Genomic DNA, 21,431 nt, shown 5'->3' on the forward strand with positions numbered 1-21,431 from the left:
CTCACTGAATGGATACAAAAACAAGACCCACATATATGTTGACTACAAGAGACCCACTTCAGACCTAGGGACACATACAGACTGAAAGTGAGGGGATGGAAAAAGATATTCCATGCAACTGGAAATCAAAAGAAAGCTGGAGCAGCAATACTCATATCAGATAAAATAGACTTTAAAATAAAGAATGTTACAAGAGACAGGAAGGACACTACATAATGATCAAGGGATCCATCCAAGAAGAAGATATAACAATTGTAAATATATATGCACCCAACATAGGAGCAGCTCAATACATAAGGCAACTGCTAACAGCTATAAAAGAGGAAATCGACAGTAACACAATAATAGTGGGGGACTTTAACACCTCACTTACACCAATGGACAGATCATCCAAACAGAAAATTGATAAGGAAACACAAGCTTTAAATGACACAATAGACCAGATAGATTTAATTGATATTTATAGGACATTCCATCCCAAAACAGCAGATTACATTTTCTTCTCAAGTGCACACAGAATATTCTCCAGGATAGATCACATCTTGGGTCACAAATCAAGCCTCAGTAAATTTAAGAAAATTGAAATCATATCAAGCATCTTTTCTGACCACAACGCTATGAGATTAGAAATCAATTACAGAGAAAAAAATGTAAAAAACACAAGCACATGGAGGCTAAACAATATGTTACTAAATAACCAAGAGATCACTGAAGAAATCAAAGAGGAAATCAAAAAATACCTAGAGACAAAGGACAATGAAAACACGACGATCCAAAACCTATGGGATTCAGCAAAAGCAGTTCTAAGAGGGAAGTTTACAGCAATACAATCCTACCTCAAGAAACAACAAACATCTCAAATAAACAATCTAATCTTACCCCTAAAGGAACTAGAGAAAGAAGAACAAAAAAACCCCAAAGTTAGTAGAAGGAAAGAAATCGTAAAGATCAGAGCAGAAATAAATGAAATAGAAGCAAAGAAAACAACAGCAAAGATCAATAAAAGTAAAAGCTGGTTCTTTGAGAAGATAAACAAAATTGATAAACCATTAGCCAGACTCATCAAGAAAAAGAGGGAGAGGACTCAAATCAATAAAATTAGAAATGAAAAAGGAGAAGTTACAACAGACACCGCAGAAATACAAAGCATCCTAAGAGACTACTACAAGCAACTCTATGCCAATAAAATGGACAACCTGGAAGAAATGGACAAATTCTTAGAAAGGTATGACCTTCCAAGACTGAACCAGGAAGAAATAGAAAATATGAACAGACCAATCACAAGTAATGGAATTGAAACTGTGATTAAAAATCTTCCAACAAACAAAAGTCCAGGACCAGATGGCTTCACAGGTGAATTCTATCAAACATTTAGAGAAGAGCTAACACCCATCCTTCTCAAACTCTTTCAAAAAATTGCAAAGGAAGGACTCCCAAACTCATTCTATGAGGCCCGCATCATCCTTATACCAAAACCAGACAAAGATACTACAAAAAAAGAAAATTACAGACCAATATCACTGATGAATATAGATGCAAAAATCCTCAACAAAATACTAGCAAACAGAATCCAACAACACATTAAAAGGATCATACACCACGATCAAGTGGGATTTATCCCAGGGATGCAAGGATTCTTCAATATACGCAAATCAATCAATGTGATACACCATATTAACAAATTGAAGAAGAAAAACCATATCCTCATCTCAATAGATGCAGAAAAAGCTTTTGACAAAATTCAACACCCATTTATGATAAAAACTTTCCAGAAAGTGGGCATAAAGGGAACCTACCTCAACATAATAAAGGCTATATATGACAAACCCACAGCAAACATCATTCTCAATGGTGAAAAACTGAAAGCATTCCTAAGATCAGGAACAAGACAAGAATGTCCACTCTCACCACTATTATTCAACATAGTTTTGGAACTCCTAGCCACGGCAATCAGAGAAGAAAAAGAAATAAAAGGAATACAAATTGGAAAAGAAGAAGTAAAACTGTCACTGTTTGCAGATGACATGATACTATACATAGAGAATCCTAAAGATGCCACCAGAAAACTACTAGAGCTAATCAATGAATTTGGTAAAGTTGCAGGATACAAAATTAATGCACAGAAATCTCTTGCATTCCTAAACACTAATGATGAAAAATCTGAAAGAGAAATTAAGGAAACACTCCCATTTACCACTGCAACAAAAAGAATAAAATACCTAGGAATAAACCTACCTAGGGAGACAAAAGACCTGTATGCAGAAAACTATAAGACACTGATGAAAGAAATCAGAGATGACACAAACAGATGGAGAGATATACCATGTTCTTGGATTGGAAGAATCAATATTGTGAAAATGACTATACTACCCAAAGCAATCTACAGATTCAATGCAATCCCTATCAAATTACCAATGCCTTTTTTTATAGAACTAGAACAAAAAAATCTTCAAATTTGTTTGGAGACACAAAAGACCCCGAATAGCCAAAGCAGTCTTGAGGGAAAAAAACAGAGCTGGAGGAATCAGACTCCCTGACTTCAGACTATACTACAAAGCTACAGTAATCAAGACAATATGGTACTGGCACAAAAACAGAAATATAGATCAATGGAACAGGATAGAAAGCCCAGAGATAAACCCATGCACCTATGGTCAACTAATCTATGACAAAGGAGGCAAGGATATACAATGGAGAAAAGACAGTCTCTTCAATAAGTGGTGCTGGGAAAACTGGACAGCTACATGTAAAAGAATGAAATTAGGACACTCCCTAACACCATAGACAAAAATAAACTCAAAATGGATTAAAAACCTAAATGTAAGACTGGACACTATAAAACTCTTAGAGGAAAACATAGGAAGAACACTCTTTGACATAAAACACAGCAAGATCTTTTTCGATCCACCTGTAGAGTAAAATATTTCAAATAGGAGACAAATCAGTGTGTGTACATGTGTATGCGCTTGTGTGTGTATGTGTGTGGGCTGATGTGTATGATTGATTAGTGTGTGTGTGTCCAGGCAAGGGAAGCAGGATCGTGGCTTAAAAACTTAAGTGGTACTAAGCTGAGTGTGACTCCACCATGCCACTGGGGGCATTCAGGGGTTAATTGTTACTGGTGTGTCGCTGTATGGGGTGGTGCCCTTCTGGGGGCCATTTGCAGAAATTACTAGGAGTGTTTTGGGATAGATTTTAAGGTAAAGGAAGAGAAAATGGGAACACAGATTTGGTGTGAGGAACATGACTCAGTGTGAAAGGGAGGGGAGGTTTCAGGAGTATTTTTCATTCTAGATCTGCCTTCCCTTCCTGCCCGGCCTAGGCACTTGTATAGGTAAAAGTACATTAAAGCTCTTCTGTCACTACAGTTTCCATATGTGGTAACCCAGCTACATGCAGGGAGTGAAGGCAAACCTTTCTGCCAGCTCACTGGGGAACAGGTGGCCTGGCCAAGGACACCAGGCTCAGCTTGGGCTTTGGAGAGAGCAGTGGCCAGAGTGTCACCATGGCATGTGGAGCAGGGAGGAGAAGCCCCATGGAGATAACATGGAGCTCCCAGACATATTTGGGAGTGGGGGGTAGACTAGGGCAGGGCTGGATTCTGATCTTGTGGGTGGAAATGGAGCCAGAGAAACAGGGTTTTACTTCTCTCTTCTGTTTCTCTCATGGAGATGCCGGTTTTGACTCCAGGCTGGAATGACCTGGGAAACACTGGTGACAGTAGGGGTATGAAACCAATTACATTTACTGAAAACCTGCCATTGCTGGAACTCATTGAAAACAAGCCTATTTTACAAAGCCAATGAAAAGAACTTGTAAGACTTGTTATAATTTTGCAAAATTGATCAATAAAAAGAATTTACTTTGCATAGATGTGGATAACAAACGAATGACAAAATCTCCAGGATTAGAACCTATTAAGGCTATCATACCCTATTTGCACCATAAACTTGTGGTCGTATGGCCCTCCTCTCTCCCCTCAGTCTCTCTCAGCCACCTCAGGTCTGTCAGTCAGGAGGTGTCCAGTATCTGGGAGCGTCTCAGCATCTCCACTCAGGCCTCCACTCACCCAGCAGCTTCTCCCGGAAGAGCAGCTAGGAATCCTGGGGATCAGGGACTCCCACTGGGTCACCTTTAATTGTGGGGAAGTGTTCTGCTTTTCAATCAAGTACTGTGGTTACCGTGGGCAAGGCGCTGTGTTAGGCAGAGTGGGGAAATCTGCAGGGCTCCACACACCGCCTTCACCCTTAGGAGTGTTTGGGGAGAGTGAACACACACTGAAATTAGAAAGGGAAGAGAGAAGAAAGCAACAGAAGGACAGTGTCATGCAGTGCTCATGTCCTGATGTAGTTTCATTTGTTTACTTTTGCTTTTAGTGCTTGTGCTTCTGGTGTCATATCCAAAAAAATCATTGTCAAGACGGATGTCAAGGAGTTTTTTCTGCAAGGACAATTTTAACGGACCCTGGAGGGGTGGAGGGCGCTGTCAGGTTTCCCCACTAGGGGGCGGGCTTGGCCGACTCACCGGCCCCTTGTGAGCTGGGCAGTGGTGGCCTGTCCATCTTCTTTCCCCACAAAGGTTTCCACAGCCCCTTCAGAAGTGAGTGCTTGAAAAACACCACCACTTTTCTTTTGTAGTTCTTGAAAAGGACTACTCAGAAAATTAAGAAAATACAGAAAACCACAAAGAAAATTTATCCACAGTCTTAGAACACTGGGATTCCACTAGCATTTTCGTGTGGAATGAGTTGACTTTTCCTTTTTAAAGTAGCAACTGGCATCTCAATTCCTTTTGTGTGTGGGGGTTCTGTTTTCTTTTTTCATGGTTTTTTTTTTTTTTCTTTTTCTTTTTTTGAGAAAAATAAACTGGTACATTTTCTTGGTTCAGAGTGGGAGGACATCTTGTCCCTGGATACAGGAAGGAGAGAGATGGGGTGTGGGGACCGGGTGTCCTCTGACAAAAGGGATTCAGAGCTGGGAGGAAGCTGGGTGACCTGGCTTTTTTTTGGCAACAAATGCAAAATCGTTTGTTGCATTGTGTGAATGGGTATTGTGGCGGTGCTGTGTGGAGGTGTTAATTTCACATCTAGGTCAAAACAAGCAGCATAAACATGGAGTCTGGGAAGAGGGAACTCAGGAGGCCATGAGCACAGAAACCCATGTGAAGCTGCAGAAATCTGCAGCTTTGGACTTCGGGCATCGGGACTTCTACAGTCTGTGGTGGATTGACAGGGGTGAGTCAGCTATACCCGGAAATTTGGGGAAAGGAAAACATCTGGCTGGATAATTGTGTCATGCTAGAAATATACCACTGGAATCATGCTGTTAATATATATATATATAGGAGTCTTCCCTGGTGGCGCAGTGGTTGAGAATCTGCCTGCTAATGCAGGGGACACGGGTTCGAGCCCTGGTCTGGGAAGATCCCACATGCCACGGAGCAACTAAGCCCGTGAGCCACAACTACTGAGCCTGCGCGTCTGGAGCCTGTGCTCCGCAACAAGAGAGGCCACGATAGTGAGAGGCCCGCGCACCGCGATGAAGAGTGGCCCCTGCTTGCCACAACTAGAGAAAGCCCTCGCACAGAAACGAAGACCCAACACAGCCACAAATAAATTAATTAATTACTTAAAAAAAAAAAAAAAATATATATATACATACATATATATATGTATCAATACACCACTACTCCTTGGAGTGACCACGAGAGACATCAGGTACCAATTCATGGGAGCTGATACTCAAGAAGAAACTTTCTACTCATCTTGGCTTAACCATAATACCCATTCTAGAGAGGACAATCCTCTTATAATGCCTTTGATGGATGATTCAAGGCTTCCCACATTTGCCTCCAACTTTTCTCTCTAGCTCTAAACAATGACATGCCATCAAATGGAATGCTCTCTGGTGCCCAATAAAGCCTTCACTGTTCTTGTGTTACTTTGTAAGTCTTTGGAAGTCTCCAGCAGTGCTCCCACCTCAGTAACATTCCAGCTTCCTTCAGCGAGCATCCAAGAGCTGCTTCTGCAGCAAAGTCTTCTAACCATTTATGCCTCAGAGAATTTTATGTGATCACTTCTTCATTTAAATCTTCACAGCACTCTGCACCTTTTAGTAAACCCTAGCAAGTGTTTTGCCACCAAGACTTCTTCCATGGTTAATGCTTTTTGTTTCCTGTTTAAGAAACCATGTCTGCCCCAATTTACCCAAGTATCAATCAAATCGCATTTTGACAGCCAGCGAAGAAGTCTGCTAGGAAAAAAAATTGTAAAGTGGGGAGCAGCGAGGAGCCTGCTAAGGAGAGGATCAGGCCACAATTGTCAGGACTTTATTGATCACTTAGTCAAAAGATTTAGCCAATGTATAGACGGAGATGGTATGTTTGGGATGTTCAATGAGATATTCCTGTAGGTCATTTGTTGTAATTATAGAAATTTGGGAGTTCCCTGGTGGCCTAGTGGTTAGGATGTGGCGCTTTCACTGCAGAGGCCCAGGTTCGATCCCTGGTCAGGGAACCATCCTGTATGTCGTGCAGCACAGCCGAAAAATACCAAAAAAAATAATAATAATAAATAAAAAATTTAAAAAATAACAGAAATTTGAAGTAAAAGGAGGTAGAGTGAATAACACTATGTGCCATTTCCTCAAGATGCTCTGTGAATATGAATAATGTATTGGGCCATAGAGCAAGGACTAACGCCCTACAGCTCGTGGACGATAGTACAGTCTGCCAGTTGCTTTCGTAAATATGTCTTACTGGAACATGTATTGTCTATGACCGCTTTTGCACTGTAACAGCAGAGTTAAGGAGTTGAGACAGAGACTCTGTTGCCCACAATGCTGAAAATAGTTACTATCTGGCCCTTTAAAAAAGTTAGCAATCTCTGCTAGAGAACATTATTATAGCTGTGATTCCCATTCCTGGGATCCTTGAGACTCACCAGATGGTAGAAACTGCTGATGGTGTGCCAGGGACCCCTGGACAAAAGTACAGACACCCTCTGGGGTATTTTTTGGTTACTTGAAATGTTTCAATGCTTCCTATGAGACATAATTTAATTAAATAATAACAAGAATCTAAAATAGAGCAAAGGATTGCCTCTGGTCTTGCATTCTGCTGTAAGAATAGTTGCACACTTGTTGCTTTGAATTGTCTTCGTTAGAGAAGAGAGAATGGAAACCCAAATGAAAATGAGAAACATATATGGACGTCCTCATTGTCAGTCATTTGGGGATAATTAGAGAAGGAGACAGATGACCTTGAGGGAAAGGACCATCTCTATGGACATAGGATATGTCCACGGTGCCTGATTCCAGGCAGCCTTTGGTGTGGGTCCTCTTAAAAGGGGGGGTGCTCAAGTCTCTGCTCTGCTCAGTTCCCAAAAGCAGCCCACAAGTTAAAAAGAGAGACCTCTGTGTTGGACAGCTAACCAGGGCAGATCATGTCTTCACAGTATTTTAATTAGAAAATAAAGGGATTTTTTTTTTAAAAAACATTTTTGACTGATGTCTGTCCCTTAGCATCCTGGATCTTGTATCCATTGACTCAAACAACAATACTGTTTATGCTACTGAAATCTGGCAAGATGAAGAAAATTTCCCCTGATCCTTGGACCATGACAAGAGACTATGGGTAAGGATGGGGACTGGGGCTCCCAGCAAGAACTGTCATTTCTATGTCTGATGGAAGGGAGATGACTTCCCTGAGGATCGACATTCTTCGAGTTTTCTTCCTCTCAGAACCCACATAGATGCAGCATGGTTTCATTTGTTGGTGCTGCTGCTATTATTAGCAGAGGCTTCTGGTGCTATGACTTCTGTCATCATCCCAGAAATCAAGAATGCATTGCTCAACAATGACGTTTCTTTTACTGTACACACACACACACACACACATTTGGTTGACTGAAATGGCAATGTATTTGCTGTGTGATACTGTGTAAGAAACTAGCTCTTTCAGTTCCTCATCTGAAAATGGGGTTATTGACCACCTACCTCCTGGGGCTGTTGTGAGTATCAAATAAGATGATCCCTGTGAATGGCCTCACTTGATTAATGTAGCTTGTTGTTGCCCATAATGATAACAGTACTAACAAATAACATTTTCAGATGCGTTCTATGTGCCAGGCAATGTTACAGGCACTTTATATGTATCTCATTTAATCCTCACAAAAGATATAAGAAATCTAAGCTCAGAAAGGCTAAACAACTTGCACAAGGTCACAAAAAGAATGTGCTGATTTCATCTGCCAATTAGTTCTCAGGTCCTGAGTCTTGGTTTTTAAGGTTTTCTTTCTTTTTCTGTGTAACTCAGGTTCCTAGCAGGAAACTGATGTTGAACTCAAGCTGAGTAATTAAAGAAAGTTGAATAAGGAAGTGGTTTGGGTTCAGAGATAAGAAGAGGTGATGTAATACCCTGGGGCTAATAACACACTAGGTCCCCAAGCCGCAAGAGAAAGGAGAAGTTATAGGAACCTAAAAAAAGAATTGTAAACAGAAGGCCAACTGACAGCACCTGTGGGCTTCAGGAGAGGAAAGTTCTGCAGGGTGGAAGCCCCAGAAGTGAATACTCGAGGATACCACTCCCTCCCTCTGAGCTTTTGTGTCTCCCTTTGGCCAAACCCACTGGGAAGCCAGAGACCATGGAGCTCCCTCTCTGACGGTGACAGTCTGGTGGAGAAGGATGCAGAGTGGATCTGAAGGGGCAAGTGGAAACTATCGAGTCCCGATTCCAGGGAGTCATAATGTCTACATTTCTTGGTTTACAGAAATGCATGCTCAAAAGCAAAAACTTAGAGGTAGAGGAGAAGGAAACACAGAGAAATAAATAAAGATTAAAAGTATTGCTAACATTTTGGTGTATACCTTCCCTAAGAAGCAAACTTAGAGAACCACCCTCACGTGTCACTACCATATCTTCTACCTGCCTAAATCTATGCCTTCAGCCTGCCTTCCCTTCCATAGTTTGGATGAATTATCCCTAGTGTTTAAAAAAAAGAAGGTCGAGCATCATAATTTTGTTCTAGTTCACATCCCATTTCACCTCCTTAAAGACTTCTCTCCAGCAATTATCAGCTCTTTGGTATCACAGTTTTTCCATCCCTACTGTGTCACTCTCATCAGCACATAAACATTCATTAATACCACCCACTTTCAAAAATAATCTCCCCTCAGCCATCTCCAGCTATAGCCACCCAAGTTCCTGCTTTTACAGTGAAACTTCTCAGAAGAATTGTCTCCTCACTTCTTGTTTTCTCCTCAACTCATCCCAAAGGAGCATTTACTTCATCACTTTTGACTCACATCTTTACACACTAAGTTGCCAATGATCAGTGTGCTGCCAAATCCAGTGGTTACCTTTCTGTCTTCGCTCTAGTTCTTTTTATTTTTTTTTTTTAATTATTAGCACCTTTAATTATTATTTATTTATTTATTTGGCTGTGTTGGGTCTTCGTTTCTGTGCGAGGGCTTCCTCTAGTTGCGGCAAGTGGGGGCCATTCTTCATCGCAGTGCGCGGGCCTCTCACTGTCGCGGCCTCTCTTGTTGCGGAGCACAGGCTCCAGACGCGCAGGCTCAGCAGTTATGGCTCACGGGCCCAGTCGCTCCGCGGCATGTGGGATCTTCCCAGATCAGGACTCGAACCCGTGTCCCCTGCATTGGCAGGCAGATTCTCAACCACTGCGCCACCAGGGAAGCCTCCGTTCTAGTTTTTAATCAAGAATTAACTGTGGACCCCTATACCGAGGGCACTGGACAAATATCTCCAGAACTAACCAAGCCCCATAGCAACAGTTGCCATGGGCTCTGACCTAAACCGGCCGGCTCCCCGACTCCATATTAGGTAAAATATTCACCATATAGCATCCTGACCAATCACCTAACGCCATCCTTCCAGCAGGAATTTTCTTTTTCTTGAGGCTATAAAAGTTGGCTGCTAGCCCGCGAAAGGGGTCGGCTCTCCTTGGTCTGTCAGGAAGTCGGCCCGCTGTATTTTCAGCGCCCCGCACTAAATCTGCTCTTTGTTTCTCAGTAAACTCACTGTTCTGAAATACTCTGTGTCTGGAAATTCTTTCCCAGCCCGCGTTCGGAGCACGACACTAACTCCACCACTTCCTCTGTGGAACTTTTTAATTTTTTTAATTTTTAATTAAAAAATTAATTAAGTTTTTAAATTTTAAAATTTAATTAATTTTTTTAGTTTTTAACTTTTAATTTTTTTTTAACTTGTTCTTAGGGCAGCATCACCTTCTGGCCTTCTTCCCTCCTCGCCAGCCACTCCTCAGCCTCTTCTGCTGCTTTTCGTCCTCTATCCAATCCCTGACCGTCCCTGTGCCCCAAGGCTCCGTCCGGGCCAGCCCTCTCCTCTACCTCTACACTCTTTCTATAGGTAATGGCTTTCAGACCCAAGGCTTTCAGAACTACCTACATGCTCAGGACTTTCAGATTTACCACTCCAGCCTTGACCTTTGAACTCTAGGCTCAAATAGCCAGCTATTGACTTAACAGTTCCACTTGGATATCCAATAGGCATCTCAATTTGACAATTTCAAAACAGAAACCTTGGTTTCTCCCATAAACCTACTTTTCCTGTTGTCTTCTGCATCTCAGTGTTACCAGAGCCCCTCAAGTTGCTCAAGTCAAGAACTCACTATAATCCTAATTTCTCTCTTTACTTTATACTCCAGATGCAATCATCAGCGAGCCCTGGTGACCTGACATTCAAAATATACCCCAAATACGTTCACTTTTCTCGGTCTCTTCTGCTATCCACCATCACTCCTTGCCTGGACCCCAGCAACGGCTCCCTAACTGGTCTAGCAGTGTGCATACTTGACTTCCTAAAATCCATCCAGCAGCCAGAACGATCTTGTTCAAATATATATCAAGTCACTCCTCTGCTTAAGCTCTCCCCCGACACACACCCCTCCCTTTGGTTTCATACGTCACTAAGAACGACAGCCAGGCTCCTTATCCCATCCGGCAGGTCAAGGTCCGCGTGTGATCTGGTCCGTGTCCGCTTCTCTGACTCACCTCACAGGATTCTCTCCCTTGCAGCATCCACACCAGCCCTCTTTTCTTAAACACGCCAAGTTCATCTTTGCCTTAAGGGCCTTTGCAGTTGCTCTTCTTTACGCCTAGAAAGGTTTCCCCTAACCCCCAGATCTCTGAACACCTAGTGCTTTCTTGTCATTTAGGTCACAGCTTAAATGTGTCTTCCTTACAGAGTCTTTTTCAAACTACTCTCCCTAAAATAACTCCACCCCCCTAGCACCCATCAATACTCTCAATTTTAATTTTACCAGGACAGCAGTAATCATGACAGGATAGTAGAGTGCAAGGATATTTTCTTGTATGGTCCCATATTTGTAGTTTATTGCTATCTTCTCCCAATGGAACGTGAGCCGAGAGAGAGTAAGGACCTGTGTGTCTTCTTCACTGCCATGTCTCTAGTGCCTAAAATGGCACCTGGCCATATTCACTGTTGAACAAGGGAATAACAGACATATAGATAGACACATAAATTCATTCGTTTGTTCAACAAACATTTGTGGATACGTACATGCATACACACACACTATGTGTGTGTATTTCAAATCAAATGTTTGATTAACAAATGAATTATATTTACATAGCTGCTATCTATAGTTTTAGACTAGTAGTTACGAGTGTAGGCTTTGAAGCGTATCTATTTTATGTACAGTAGTTTGTATCTGTTAATCCTGTACTCCTAATTTATCCCTCCCCCGCTTTCCCCTTTGGTAACCATAAGTTTGTTTCTTATGTCTGTGAGTCTGTTTCTGTTTCGTATCTAGATTCATTTGTATTATATTTTAGATTCCACATATAAGTGATACAATACTTGTCATTCTCTGTCTGACTTACTTCACTTAGTATGATAATCTCTAGGTCCATCCATGTTGCTGCAAATGGCAATATTTCATTCTTTTTTATCACAGAGTAACATTCCATTGTGTATGTATATATATACACCACATTTGATTAAACCAGTCGTCTGCTGATGAACACGTAGGTTGCTTCCATGTCTTGGTGGCTGTACATAGAGCTGCTATGAACACTGGGGTGCATGTATCTTCTCTAATTAGAGTTTCATCTTTTTTGGATATATGCCTAGGAATGGAATTGCTGGATCATATGGTAGCTCTATTTTTAGTTTTTAAAGGAAACTCCATGCTGTTTTCTACTATTATACATAAAATAGATAAGCAACAAGGACTTACCAGGCAACACAGGGAACTACATTCAGTATCTGGTAATAACCTATTAATGAAAAATAATCTGAAATACATATATAATCTGAAACATATATATATAACTGAATCACTTGGCCATACACCTGAAACTAACACAATATTATAAATCAACTATAATTATAAAAACAAACAAACAAAAAGAGTGTAGGCTTTGAAGCTAGACTGCCTGGGTTCAAATTCTATCTCTACCACTTAATAAACTATATGACCTTGAACAAGTTACTTAATGCCCCATCCGCAAATAATAGCTCCTGCCCTACAGGGTTGTTGTGAGGATTATGTGAATTAATACAAGTAAAGCCCCTAGAACAGTGCCTGGCATGTAATTAGTGCTCAATAGATGTTAGCTCTTATTTTTATTATCATTATCTATCTTCTTTCTCAAGGTTCTATTATATTTTACATATGATAGAACACATGATAGTCTACATTTGTCTTAGCTATAGAGCTTGATCATTTCCTCACACCAATTAACACACTTCTGCATGCTTAATAAACATCCTTGAAATGCCACCTGCTATTGGTGAGAGGAGGGCACACTGTGTACCTTCAGGAAGTGAAAGAATTCAAAATCATTATAAAACGAATTAGATTTGAATGTAACATTAAAAATCAAAATGTAGGCCATTACAGAGTACTGAGTAGGGTTCCCTGTGCTATACAGTAGGTCCTTATTAGTTATCTATTTTATATAAGTAGTGTATATGTGTCAGTCCCAATCTTCCAGTTTATCCCTTCCTACCCCCCCTTTCCCTCCTGGAATAGTTTCTAGAGAAGGAACTTAGGGAGTTCAAATAGAAGGGAGACTTATTTTCAACTGTATATTTTTTTGAATTTTGAATTTGATGTCCAAAGCAAATATTACATAGTCATCTAACATAACTAACAAAACATATTCAAAACAAAGCTGATCAGACCAGAATGCTGTGACTACTTCATCAGTGTTCGTTCTACAAAGAGTTTCAACTGTGTGCAGGCCACCCAAGTCAATGTTTGAAAATCTCTGCACGTAATTAACTAGTTTCCATTTCCAGATCTTTTCCCATGCCTTAATCTCTACCACCACCACCCATCTGCTCACTCCCCCCTTCCCCAAACGTAAACAAAATGCCTTCTCTTTTTGCCAACCCATAATTATATCTACCAAAACCCATTTTAAAAAATTTCATCATCTCCTGGGAAGTTTGCTCTAACCTCTCTCCTGGGAAGTTTGCTCTAACCTACTCTGCTCTTTTCTGCTATCAGTATTAGGGAATTTACTTTCTGTGCAGCAAACTTGTCTTGGGCTCCCAATGGGTATCAAGTAACATGATAAATGAAGGGGTACCAAAATGAAAAGCACACATCTTTAACAGTTCACACTACAATACTGTGCTTCTGTTGATAACACACACAGCCTTCAGCTGTCTCATTTCCCAATATTAGCTTCGTCCATTCCATGTGCTTTTCAGTTTTGAAGGGCTTGCCTCTCTGTCATCAGATGTGTGAAAGTTTAATCTTGAAATCAGATTGTAAACTCTAGAAAGGCAGGGACCAGGGTTTTTATTTCATAGTGATACTTACCTTCCCTGACTTTGAGGGGCAATTTTAGCTGGTGTTGCTTGGCCTTGCATGAGCCTGGGGGTCTCTGCCTGCAGCACTATAGTTAGTACAAAAGGAGTCTAAAGGCAGATGCAAAGATTGGTTGGAAACCGTGATGTACCCTAGAAGCTTTGCCAGAGACCTGGGGAGGCAGCTGATGAGAGAGGTGGAAATGTTCCTACTGCTAATTTCAATTTTTTTTTTCAGGAATTCATATCCATGCTGAGAACACTTAATCCACACGTTTGCTGACTACTCTTGCTATCCCTTTTACCCTTTTAGGTGGCCTTTTTCATCTCTCTTTTACCTACCAACGCTTCCATGATAATCTACTTTTCATACTCTTTTTATTCTCAGAACCAAACACTGACAAATACTTGAGGCATTCTTTGAGGGTATTAATGTTTGAATAAATGCTCTCCTTAGGGATGCTACCAACAAAGGTTCTATGTAAGTATAGGAGTCTCTGAGACCAAAAAGGTAAAAACAGAACCCCTAGCCCGGGCAGAAGAGGTGAGAATAAGAGAGTAAATGTCAAAAAAAGAACTCCCAGAGGTTGGAGTCAGGGATATGGAGAACAATGGCAAAATAATTCCCATCAGAGAGCAAAATCAGGGTCTAACTAAGAAACTTCCACCATTGCCAGGATAGAGGATCTTCAAAATGCTTATCTAGCGGAATTTCATCATTGCTACGGACTTGTGACCTCTGAGATTCCTCCAAGTTCCCTTTTTTTTCAACTGAGAGTGTTTATTACAGTTATCACACCCCACCATTGCATGTGGTACACACGAGTTATCTAGCCTTATCTAGTCTTTTAGTTTTTTTAATCACCAGACCACAAGGAGTCACACCCAGATCACTGGGGAGGACAGTGAATCACCCAGAGATCTCTGATCACAAGCTGGGTGCAATGATTGCCTTGATTCCCAAGGGCTGACTTCCTTGGGAAGGTTCCGTGTTTGGGAAGAAGGGTACAGTGTGGGTATTTAGGGCCAGAGTAGGATACTCATGGCCCATCCCAATTAGTGCTCCCACCTCCATAGCATGATGCTGTCATTGGGAAGGGGGCTTTCCAGTTTGGACTACATTTCCCAACCTTCTCTTACATCTAATTGGTCCATGAGTTGCTTGACCCCACCCCTAGAATTTCTGGTTTGTGTGGTCTGGAATGGAGCCTGAGAATTTGCCCTTACAGCAGGTTCCCAGGTGACGCTGGTACTGCTGGGGGTTGATGACAATGTGAGAACTAAGGCATTATACCACTTTGTAGCTGATGCAGCCCCTCAAGGTGGCTTTCCTCATTCTGGGGAACAGCAAATGAGGACTCTCTCTTAGTCTAGACTGAGACAGGGGCAGCCCTAGGCCTATATTTTAGGACACAGACACATAAATATTGCTAACAAGCTGAGTAATCAGAACTCTCACTAAGTTTTATTTTCCTCTAAACAGAAATACTGCTAGGAGTGAGTTGATTTTCCTTTCCAGTTTCTATTTTGCAATCACACCATGTACTCTCAAACTAACCCAGCAGCCTCATCTGCTGATGCATTCCTATTGCGAAAGCATCATACACAGGCACGGGCCACACAGATTTCTGAAGAATAAATCAGTACCTCTACGCACTTCAAAACACAGTGGCCATGTGCCTTCTCTGTGCTTCTCCCCAGCCAGGACCTTTATTGACAAGATTTAAACATTTCTATCCAATAGTTTTCTTGAATGCAAATTCCAAAAACCAAAACAAAAGCCACAGTGTTCTAGTTTCCTATTTCAGCATTTCTTGTACATCTAGCCTGCATTTCTATAAATACATCATACAACTTGTAAATAGAACTAGAACTTGTAACTCTTGAGTGAGACCTACGAGTAAGGGTTACCAACTGGGATAGGCTTAGCTGTGTGGCCTAATAAAAGGGTAGGGAATCGTCACGAAGCATAGCTTCTGCTTCCACCCTGCCCTGCACAGAAAAATCCACGATAAATAATGCTTTCCCCAAAACTGAATAACCTGCATCAGCAACCTCAGTTTTACTGGGAATGTTTCACTTACACTCTGTGCAATTTCCTGACCTCAAAGACACCTGGTGTGGTTACCTTTTCCCTCTTGAGTCTATGTACACTGTAATCCCTTTATGATTAAGGATATGAATAAGGATAAAGCACATTTCCTCTATCATAACAAACCACTCTGGCTGCAAATTGAGATGTGCAGATGCTAGATACTAAGGTGACCCACGGGGATTCAAAATGTGGAGCTCAGGGAAGCCAAGAATGTGTAGAGATGTTAGGAATTGTTTGGCTTAGGTTAGTGATCATGATGGATCGCAGAATGTCAGCTAAAGCTCTGGAAAAGGCAAACATTAGAAGTTTCCCTTCTGGTCTCTTTGGTTCATGGTTTTAGTTACTAATTATAATAAAAACTGATATTTACTTATTATGTTCCAGGCATTATTCTAATGGCATTTCATGTATTAATCTATTTGATCCTCACAACAAACACCGTAGGGTAGTGGTAGTATCCCCATTTCACAGGGAAAGAAACTAAAGCACAGAGACATTCAGTAATTTCCAGCATATAAATGGAGCCTGGTTTCAAATCTAGATAGACTGACATCAGAGCCCATGGTTCTAATCATGTATTCACTCATTCAACTACTACTTTTTGAATGCCTGCCATGTGCCAGGTATTACTGCAGGAACTAGAGATTCAGCAGTAAGTGAAACAGATGAAACTCCCCTGCCCTGTGGAAGTTACATAACTGCTCCTTACAGGGGCCAGCAGGTCATCCTGGTGATAAGGGTGGACAGAGTGAAGATGGGTTAACATTCCAATAATGAGGCAGAGTGTTTGGGAAATGTATCCTTCCCTGAGTTGGGCTCCCTTGATGGCAGCTGATGTAAGACATCAAAACAATTCACAAAGAAGTTCTGACTCACTGCAGGGGGTGGGGAAGGAGGGTAGCCCATGGGCTTGGCTCTTACCCAACACTTAAGATTCATTTCCTCTTAGAGCCCTGCCAATTTCCCTTTACAGTTTCAATTTCTCTTTCCTAAAGTCTATTTAGGCAAATGAACCTGGTGATGCTTCCCTATAGAGGTCCCTAACATTCAGTTGAAGCAGAGGAGGAAGACCTCTGAAGAGCACAGTAGCCTGAACTGCAGCCTTTCAGAACAGCTGAGAAGTGCACGGCAATCATGAGGCAAAGACCCTCTCTTCTCTGACTGTGTTGAAAATGTCTACTCATTTTTGTTGTGGAAAGCGAATCTTAAATAGCCATGCTCCTAAACGGCAATTTCCTGAATTGTTTTGCTTTAGTGTTTGTTTATAGCCTTACTACTCATCTATCTCTGTAGGTCATATATTTGTCTTTAGGATGCTGGCTTGTGTACTCCTAAGTTATTTCTGCCTCACACTGTCAAGCTTCCTACAGTCATCTCTCACAGGGAAGCGGAGAACTGAGGTCAGAGAAGAGCGAAGCAGAAAGGTAGGTGGCAGAGAGAGAGAGAGAGAGAGAGAGAGAGAGATTAAATTAAGCAGGTGCTTCATTTAAAGATGGATCTGGGGGAATTGCTCCTGTAGACAGTCCTATGTTTCTTATTTGAAAGGAATAAGTGAGGGGCTTTTAATAAGATTCTTATTTAACAAAAGATCTCTTTTTAGCAGATATTGTTAAAAGTGTACTCAGGGTAGCAATCCCACTTCATGCTAAGGTGGATTTTACTTTTAATGTGCTCATTCATCTCAGATTTGCATTAGGGCTGGCAAAATAACAGAAATATGTTTTACCCCAAAATTCTACTGATTGGCTAGCGTCCTCCTACCTGAAGTATGAATTGGAGATGGACTGCTTGAAGAAAATAGTCCCCACCTCTAAAATCCCCTCATACCCCAGAAACATCAGATTTCCCTGGGGAGAAAGTGTTAGCTCATTGAGTAGGAAGGGAGCTTTCTATTCTATTTTCTCCAGATTGAGGGTGGGGTAGTCAGACTGGATGCCCAAGCCTCAGTCCTGGAAGCTCCAGAATCCAGAAGTACCAGCCCCGGTACTTACTTCCTAGAGGAAGTATGATATTTTCACTACTAGTCAGCATGTCTGCCTGATAGGAAAAAAAATAATAATTTGAGACACTTTCAGATGTCTGTTTCTATAGTAACTCAGAATCTTTAGAAACCTTGTTCCTATTTCGTAGAATTTTAGCATGGTCTTCTCTTAGAATCTTTCCCATAATAATACAGACCTATCAGTCCTTCTTCTCATTTCCTTTGATTCTTTAGCTATAGCGATTGTCATCAGGCATCACTCCTGTGGTCTAAGACAGTAGTTCTCAAGCTCGAGCATGTATAAAATCCACAGAGAGCTTATTAAAGACTGATACTTGAGCTTAAATACTTCCCCCCAAACCCCGAGACTCTGATTTGGTAGGACTGGTTTGGGATCCAAAGATGTGCATTTCCAGTAGGCCCCTCCCACCCCAGTGGTGCTGGTACTGCTCTAAGACAATGTGGTGTCAGCACTGGCTCTATGCCTGGTAGATGGTGTGACTGTGGCTTTCATCCAGACAAGAAGCAAGGGAAGAAATCGTTTGCTGTGTAAATATTTGGAATTTCTAGGGGCATCTAGGGCACAAATCTCACAAGTCTGAGTCCAGGAAGCAAGTATCTGGGAGCAGCTTCTGATTTACCAATAGAAATAAAAACTCAAAACCACACAGTGAAATTGGATGCCTTTTGAATGCCTACTCAAAAGAATTTCACATACGTGTATATATTAAATGTCTCTATCTTGCAAATGCATAATTGACTATATGTTTTGTATGTTAGAGATAATCTCAACTGTATTCACTCTCTCTGTTCCCTGTATACAATGAGAAAGGAGCTAAAGAGCTCATGTGCTAAGGGAATCTTCCTGTAACCTTACTGAGAAGGAAGAGAGACCAGATTGGACATGAACTTTACAAGGGGAGACTGCTGTCATTATAAAGTCAGATACCAAGTGAGGCACTCTCCTGGCCCACATCTGCCATGTTACATCAAGAGGCTCAGACAACCTGGCTCTTCACTAAGACCTGTCCGGGGCTTTGAAAAGACAGAGAGTTTTTCCCTCCTGTTTTTTTGTTTATTCTACTTGGGGTAATTACATCTCCATTTGTTACAAGTAACAGAAATGAGCAGAAACTGATTTAAAGTTCCTAGAATCCATGCACAGGACAAGAATGACCCCAGGAGGACTAGAACGGGACACTGGGGAGCTTGGGGGACCTATTCACTGGGTCTTCTCCGTGTGCATCTGGGTCACTCTCTCTGCAGCATATAATACAGAATAGGGCCACCATCAGATCCCAGCGTGCACAGCACTCTTAACATATAAAGACTAGGGAAGACTCACTCACTCCCTCCTTCTCAGTTCCATTTCCAGCTTCCACTCGAGTTCGGGTGCCCAGTCTTGGTCTAATCAAATTGAGGGGAGGTATAAAAAGTGAAAGATAGGGGGTAGGAAGAAAATGAGAGACTATAATCTTCCATTTAGAGAAGTATTTCAAGAGTGATCCTTGCCGTATCACAAGACTGCCCAGTTTTCTATTGGTTGTCTATGTCAGAATCCATAAAATATAGAATATCGGCCCCTGATAAGACAGCTGATTAATATATACCATGAAAAAAAAATTTAAGTTGTTTAAGAATAAACAACATTTCAGGGACTTAATACATAGGCAATGTTGAAAAACAATTTAGGGCAATGAATGATTTTTATTTCCAAATTTATTCAAGATAGGGGTTTTATTTATTTGCTGTTTCCGTTGGTTTTTGCTTATTTGTTTATTTATTTATTTAGTGGACCAACACAAAGGAATGAAGAATCTTTCCAGAAGAGTTGCAAAGGCACCCTCAAGGAAAAAGAGCACTTCCCATAAGGAAAATGCTAGCTGCCTTGTAAGCCTCCTTCTCTAGCCGCACTTCTTGCCCCCTTTTATGAAAGTGTAGGGGAGGAAAATTTTTTTCCTGTACGCTTCTTGGTTCTTTGGTTGGTCTAATAATCAAATTAACATAAAACAGATTAGCAGGAGGAAAACAAATTTAATTATGGACATACGGGGGTCCCACAAGAATATGAGACCCACAGGCGGGCAATTGAGGCTTACGTGCCATTCTGAGCCGAGGAGAAGGGGGTAAGGGTCAGGGACTGCAAAGGGTGGAAGACAATTCACAGGAAGATGGGAAGAGCAAATATTTGGCAAACAAGTGTTTGCCATGCCATCAGAGACAATGGGACACAGAGAGGAATTTGATCTCCAGGCTCAGCCCAGGTCTCCCCAGCTTATCACCCCTAGCCCATATTCTTCACAGTTATCTCTCGTGATAATTCTCTTCCTGGACTAGGTCCTCTATCCAAGTTCTTTTAGGCAATTAAGAGAGACGTCAGAGTTTTTCTTGAATTGACTGGGTCTTGATTGCTTTCCGCTCAAAACAGTCCACTTGCCCAAGTGGCACATTTTGGGAAGACTTGTTCTGAACTCCTTCAAAAGCACACCATAGGAGGGTAAAAGTTAAATTTCAAAGGAAAATGAAAACAACAAGTACAAAATTATTAATAGATCAACTCAGTGAGATGTTAAGAACAGAAATTGCCAAAGTTCTAGACATTGCATTGCTCTTCATTTCTATTCTTCCTTCTTACCTAGCATTTTGCTTTTGTATTTTGAAATTTCAGCTTTATAATTTCCTACTCTTTTATTGTTTTGCCATCATGATTTTAATCTCATTGTCTGTCTGAACTTCAACTCCATTTTATCAGCTATGTTTTAAATTCCTTAGTTCTCCTTAATTTATCTTTATTACTTCCTATTTTCCTGTCTAAATTATTTGAACTCGTCATAAATCCTTAATTGATTTTGTCTATCCAAACTTTTGGAGCTTTTATCAGATTGGTTTTGTTTGGTCCTTTGGTTATTTTGACAGTCTATATTCTCATTTTTTTCTGAACTTTTCTATTTTAACAATTACTTCTTTAAAACTACATAAGATCAAACCTCCACTGAAATCAGTTCCCATGGATTTGGCTGCCCCTGCAGAGGCCCTCACAAGCAGAAACCTGAGGGCCAGCATCCCTAACAAAAACTGCCTGATTCAGAGAAACTGAGCCTCAGGCTCAGAGACCTGCCCACTACCCTCTCCCTAGTTCTTCTGCTGCCCACAGTCACCCAATTTCTGCTTCCCTGTGTATTTAATTAACACATATGCCAAAACATAGAAAGAAAAAAATAAAAGGAAAGGATATTCTTTAAAAAAATTTTTTTTAATTAATTTTTTTTGGAGTATGGTTGTTTTACAATGTTGTGTTAGCCTCTACTGCACAACGAAATGAATCAGCCAGACACATACAGATATCTCCTCCCTTTTGGACTTCCCTCCCATTTAGGTTACCACAGTGCATTAGGTAGAGTTCCCTATGCGAGTATTACTTTCAAAAAGAATTCAGCAAAGAGCTTCCTCCTGTAGCCAAACAAGTGCTCCATCTGCGATATGGCAACTCTCAGCTGTATCAAATGAAGTGTGAAGACAATGCCATCCACCATC

The 21,431-nt window shown here is 41.1% G+C and overlaps 1 protein-coding gene across 2 annotated transcripts in view; it reads right to left on the reverse strand.

The window, feature by feature from the left end:
- Positions 1 to 21,431, reverse strand: part of LIPA (lipase A, lysosomal acid type) — a 103,170-nt gene that overhangs the window by 49,210 nt on the left and 32,529 nt on the right. The gene's annotated exons all lie outside the window — the stretch shown is intronic.

This window comes from Balaenoptera borealis, assembly GCF_965194805.1.
Source record: "Balaenoptera borealis genome assembly, chromosome: 10".
NCBI lineage: Eukaryota > Metazoa > Chordata > Mammalia > Artiodactyla > Balaenopteridae > Balaenoptera > Balaenoptera borealis.